This window comes from Vicia villosa, linkage group LG2, assembly GCF_029867415.1.
Source record: "Vicia villosa cultivar HV-30 ecotype Madison, WI linkage group LG2, Vvil1.0, whole genome shotgun sequence".
Lineage (NCBI taxonomy): Eukaryota > Viridiplantae > Streptophyta > Magnoliopsida > Fabales > Fabaceae > Vicia > Vicia villosa.
In genome coordinates this window covers 121,822,733-121,828,958 of record NC_081181.1, presented here as the reverse complement: position 1 = coordinate 121,828,958, position 6,226 = coordinate 121,822,733, and the positions used below count along the sequence as shown (strand labels likewise).

At 34.3% G+C, this 6,226-nt stretch overlaps 1 pseudogene; it reads left to right on the top strand.

Moving 5' to 3' along the window:
* The first annotated feature begins 4,533 nt into the window (after positions 1-4,533).
* On the top strand, positions 4,534-5,530 carry LOC131646712 (3-hydroxy-3-methylglutaryl-coenzyme A reductase-like; annotated as a pseudogene).
* Positions 5,531-6,226: the final 696 nt, after the last annotated feature.

Genomic DNA, 6,226 nt, shown 5'->3' with positions numbered 1-6,226 from the left:
GATGAAGAAGGCGAGGTTAGTTACGATGATTCTCTTTTTAATAATGGTGCACAAGGTGCAATAAATGAATTGTTAAATGAGTGTAAAATTATCTATAAAACTATCTCATCTCAAAAGAAGATAATATCATCTTTAGAAGAGAAGGTTAAGATAATTGAAGAAGAACATAAAGATGACAAAGAAAAAATGATTAGTGTTCAAGAAGAGAATGTTGCATGTAAGAATTGTGAATCACTTTCCTTCCAAATTGTTCAATTAAAAAGAGTTCTAGAAAGATATGAAAAGGGACAAATTGGATTGGAAAATGTTCTTAGAACACAAAGATACTCAAATGATAAAAGTGGACTTGGCTTTTCAAAATTTGATCAACCAAGTTCCAATAAAACTATATTTATCAAGGCTAGTGACCAACCAATTCAAGAGAAAGTGAACAAGCCTAAAGTAGTTCAACATTATCCTAAAAGGAAGAACTTTGTTAAGAAGAAATCTTATCCTCCTAGATATAGAAGTAACTTTGAACCTACTTGTTTTTATTGTGGTATTATTGGTCACACACCCAATGCTTGTTATGTAAGAAACTTTAGTGTACCTAGTGGACATTATGTATGGGTGAAGAAAGGAACTAACTATGATGGACCCAAAGCCACTTGGGTACCTAACAAAACTTAATTTGTTTTGCAGGCTTGCTTGAAGACCACTTCAAACCTATGGTATCTAGATAGTGGTTGTTCAAAGCATATGACGGGAGACCTAAACCAATTTTCAGATCTAAGGTTAAAGGCCAAGGGTTTTGTCACTTATGGAGACAACAATAAGGGAAGAATTCTTGGCAAAGGCAAAGTTGGTGCACCACCTTTCACATCCATTGAAGATGTTCTTTATGTTGAAGGACTAAAGCATAATCTTCTAAGCATTAGCCAACTTTGTGACAAAGGCTTCAAGATCAAATTCACTAAGGAAGAATGCTTGATCATCGATGAAGTCACCAATGAGGTAAAACTCAAAGGTACAAGAATTAATAACATTTTTATGATTTCTTTAAATGATTTATCTTTGAAAGTAAAATGTCTTTTGGTAAACAATAATGAATCATGGTTATGGCATAAAAGAGCAGCCCATATTCATATGGATCATTTAAATAAATTAACCAAACATGATCTTGTTATTGGCCTACCTAAGATAAAGTTTGTCAAAGATAAATTATGTGATGCATGTCAAAAGGGAAAGCAAACCAAATCATCTTTCAAACCAAAGAATGTGGTGACTACAACAAGACCACTTCAATTGTTGCATATGGATCTATTTGGTCCATCAAGGACAAGAAGCTTCGGAGGTAATGTATACGCTTTAGTTATTGTTGATGATTATTCTAGATATTCTTGGACTTTGTTTCTTGTGCAGAAAAGTGATGCTTTTAAATCCTTTAAGAAGTATGCAAAACAAATCCAAAATGAAAAATCATTAAAGATTGTATCCATAAGAAGTGATCATGGTGGAGAGTTTCAAAATGCATCATTTGAAGAATTTTGTGAAGAACATGGTATCTCGCATAATTTTTCAGCACCAAGAACTCCACAACAAAATGGAGTAGTTGAAAGGAAAAATAGGTTTCTAGTGGAACTTGCAAGAACAATGCTTAGTGATGCAAATCTTCCTAAATATTTTTGGGCGGATGCGGTTAGTACGGCATGTTATGTTGGAAATCGAGTAATCATTAGACCTATCTTAAAGAAGACTCCATATGAACTCTTCAAAGGAAGAAAGCCAAACATTGCTCACTTTCACATTTTTGGATGCAAGTGCTTTGTTCTCAACAATGACAAAGACAATCTTGGTAAGTTTGATGAGAAATCCGACGAAGGTATATTTCTTGGTTATTCTCTTTCTAGTAAAGCATATAGAATTTATAATAAAAGAACTTTAACTATTGAAGAATCCATGCATGTATCTTTTGATGAGACTAACACCTCCAAAGAGGAAATAGTTGTTTGTGATGATGATGATCCTTTAGATTTACCCTCGGAAGAACCTTCAAATGATACAATTATGAAGGCACCGAAAGAACTTTCAAATGATACAATTGTGAAGGCACCGGAAGTTCACAAGAAAGTGTTCAACAAGAAAGTGTACAACAAGAATCAAACACCAATGATCTACCAAAAGAATGGAGAACTCATAGAGATCATCCTATTGATAAAGTTATTGGTGATATTAGTCAAGGAGTTGCAACAAGATTAAATCTCAAAGATGCTTGCTTACACATGGCTTTTGTTTCTCAAATTGAACCTTCCAAAGTTGATGAAGCCTTAGGAGACGATCAATGGATAAATGCAATGCAAGAAGAATTAAATCAATTCGAGAGAAATCAAGTTTGGGAACTTGTGCCTAGACCAAGTAATAAACACATCATAGGTACTCGATGGGTGTTTAAGAACAAACTTGATGAGAATGGTATAATTGTTCGAAACAAAGCAAGATTGGTGGCCCAAGGTTATAATCAAGAAGAAGGAATCGACTTTGAAGAAACATTTGCTCCGGTTGCAAGGTTAGAAGCTATTCGTCTTTTACTTGCTTATGCATGTTCATTAAATTTTCAGCTTTATCAAATGGACGTCAAGAGCGCATTCTTGAATGGCTACATCAATGAAGAAGTCTATGTCAAACAACCCCCCGGATTTGAAGACTTCAAGAATCCTTCACATGTCTTTAAGTTGAGAAAGGCTCTTTATGGATTAAAGCAAGCACCTAGAGCATGGTATGATAGACTTAGCAATTTTTTGTGTGAAAAGGGTTTCGAAAAGGGTAAGGTTGATAAAACTTTGTTCATTAAGAAAATCAAGAGTAACACTTTATTGGTTCAAGTCTATGTTGATGATATCATTTTTGGATCGACTAACAAAGAAATGTGTGAGGAATTCTCATTGATGATGCAAGGAGAATTCGAGATGTCTATGATGGGAAAGATGAACTACTTTCTTGGACTACAAATTAAGCAACTCAAAGATGGAATCTTTATCAATCAATCCAAATATTGTAAAGAACTATTGAAGAAGTTTGATATGGACAATTGTAAAGCAATGAATACTCCAATGGGCTCCGGTACATATGTTGATCAAGATGAATCCGGTACTCCAATTGATATTACCAAGTATCGAGGTATGATTGGTTCTTTATTGTATTTGACGGCAAGCCGTCCTGACATAATGTTTAGTGTTTGTCTTTGTGCTCGCTTCCAAGCAAATCCAAAGGAATCACATCTTATGGCGGTTAAAAGGATCATGAAGTATCTCAAAGGAACAACCAATGTTGGCTTATGGTATCCTAAAGGTAGTGTTTGCAATTTAATTGGTTATTCTGACGCGGATTATGCAGGATGTAAAACTGATCGTAAAAGCACAAGTGGCACTTGTCACATTCTTGGAAATGCATTAGTATCATGGGCTTGTAAAAAGCAAGCATGTGTTGCTCTTAGCACGGCCGAAGCAGAATACATAGCAGCGGGTAGTTGTTGTGCACAAATTCTTTGGCTTAAGCAACAACTTCGTGACTACGGACTTGATCTCGGATGCATTCCTCTTTGATGCGATAACACAAGTGCAATTAATATCACAAAAAATCCGGTCATGCACTCAAGAACCAAACACATAGACATTCGACATCATTTTCTCCGAGACCATGTTCTTCAAGGAGATGTCGAAGTAACTTTTGTTGACACACACAACCAACTAGCAGATATTTTTACAAAGCCGCTGGCCAAAGAACCGTTCTTCAAAATTCGAAGAGAACTCGGTATTTTGGATGAATATGATATATGACAAACTAAAAACAACTCATCCTCAAATCAAATTCATCATTTAAGGTGCATGCTATCCATTTCTTCTACTTTAAATAGTTCATTTTTTATTATTCCTTTCAATATTAGAAATATATCTAAATAATATTTGATTTATGTACCTTCCTTTAAATATTTTTTGATTTTTCACTCAGTGTAACCGGTTACGGTTATATACGTAACCGGTTACGGTTTCGTGTTTTGGCCTTTCAGCTTTTCTGTGTGTCTCTGTTTCGTATGCGTAACCGGTTACGCCCCTATACGTAACCGGTTACACTGTTCAGGTTTTTAATTCTTTATATTTTTAATGCTTTATTTATACTATATGTTTTGTGTTTATTTTGGTCAAATGATTCATTGTATCCACCTACATCCATTCATTCTTCTTAAAATTCATTCTTATCTTTGACCACCCAATTAAATCCTTCCATTTACCAACAAAATCTCATTAAAAAATCACTATCATATATCTCCTATATATTACAAAACCCAAATAAGCACTTCCTCCAAAATCACTTATTTGGTACCAACACACCCAAATCCGAAAATACCATCCTTAAACCCTAACTTTTCAAAGCTTCATCAATGGCATCTTCCAAGCAATGTCATATCTTTATCAAATTCAAAACTCTTCGTCAACAAGTAATTTTCTATTTTCTAACTTTTCCAATGACATATTTTTATTCATTTGGGTAACTGATTCTGTTTTGGATATTCACTCAGGTCAAGTAGGTTTGCAAGATTACAGAATATAAAAGCTACTATAGCAGGAAAGAATTTATACACACGGTTTACTTGTTCAACTGGTGATGCAATGGGGATGAACATGGTATCAAAAGGTGTACAAAACGTACTTGATTTTCTTCAAAGTGATTTTCCAGATATGGATGTGATTGGTATATCTGGTAAATATTACATCACACATAAACAACTTTTTTTGATTGGATTATAATATTCTGTTTTTTCTAAAATTGTGATGTTTTGGTTATGATAGGAAATTTTTGCTCAGACAAGAAAGCGGCTGCAGTGAATTGGATTGAAGGGAGAGGAAAATCTGTGGTGTGTGAGGCTGTAATTAAGGAAGAGGTGGTGAAGAAAGTGTTGAAGACTAGTGTTGAGTCTTTGGTTGAGCTTAACATGCTAATGCACATGCTAGTAATATTGTTTCAGCTATTTACTTGGCAACAGGTCAAGATCCAGCTCAGAATGTTGAGAGTTCTCATTGTATAACCATGATGGAAGCTGTGAATGATGGGAAAGACCTTCATGTCTCTGTCACTATGCCTTCCATTGAGGTATATACAATTACTTGTTAATGATTTGGCTGTTACAATATTAATTATAGATTACAATACTAATGATTTGGCTGTTACAATATTAATTATAGATTACAATACTAAGACTGTTTACTTTGATGATGCAGGTGGGAACAGTTGGAGGAGGCACACAGCTTGCATCACAATCAGCTTGTTTGAACTTACTTGGTGTGAAGGGTGCTAGTAAAGATTCACCTGGAGCTAATTCAAGGCAACTGGCAACAATAGTAGCTGCTTCAGTTCTTGCCGGAGAGCTTTCACTCATGTCCGCAATTGCAGCCGGTCAGCTTGTTAAGAGTCACATGAAATACAACCGATCTAGTAAAGATGTCACCAAAATTGCTTCATGACCAGCACAACTGTGATATCAATCAAGTATATATATTAATTAAAGCAAAAGAAATTTCATTGTAGGAGTACACATTATTTTTACCTCAATAACAGCAAAAATTATGAGACTTTATTCTCGCCAATAGATGCTAGTTTTTGGATCATATGAGCCACCAAAATTTTCCAACTTCTTCATGAAATCATCATATGCTTCAAGAGTATGGTTGCGTTGAGTTCTTAAATACTGTAGTGTAGTTACTTAATTTCTTTTCTCCCGTCCATGCTAATTCTTTTGGAGGATCTAGAGTTATAAACAATTCAATTCATTTTATGCTTAAATTTATAAATCAAACATTTTTGAGAATTGTGGCCTGAATTTTGTCAATCTAAATTATTGAACACTAAATTATTGAAAGATAGAACATAATCTTGGGTATTCAACATTTCAACAACGTCCAAAGTTTTATGGATTTTTTGTCTCAAACGATATAACTTGCAGAAATGTAAAGGAAGGGCAATGAAGAGTAATTTTTAAAGTAAATTGTAATAAAAGGTAAATTTTGGAAATGTAAAATAAATAGTAAATTGGAATCTTAATATGGTGTTTCTACATGACTCTTTTCTCAATTCAGCAGATACTTTGAGTATTTGTGAGATTTTGTACAACGAATGAACACACGGAAATTGTAACACTAAGACCCCTCTGTATGTACTAAGTCAAAATAACTGCCATCAACGGTCTTTCTCC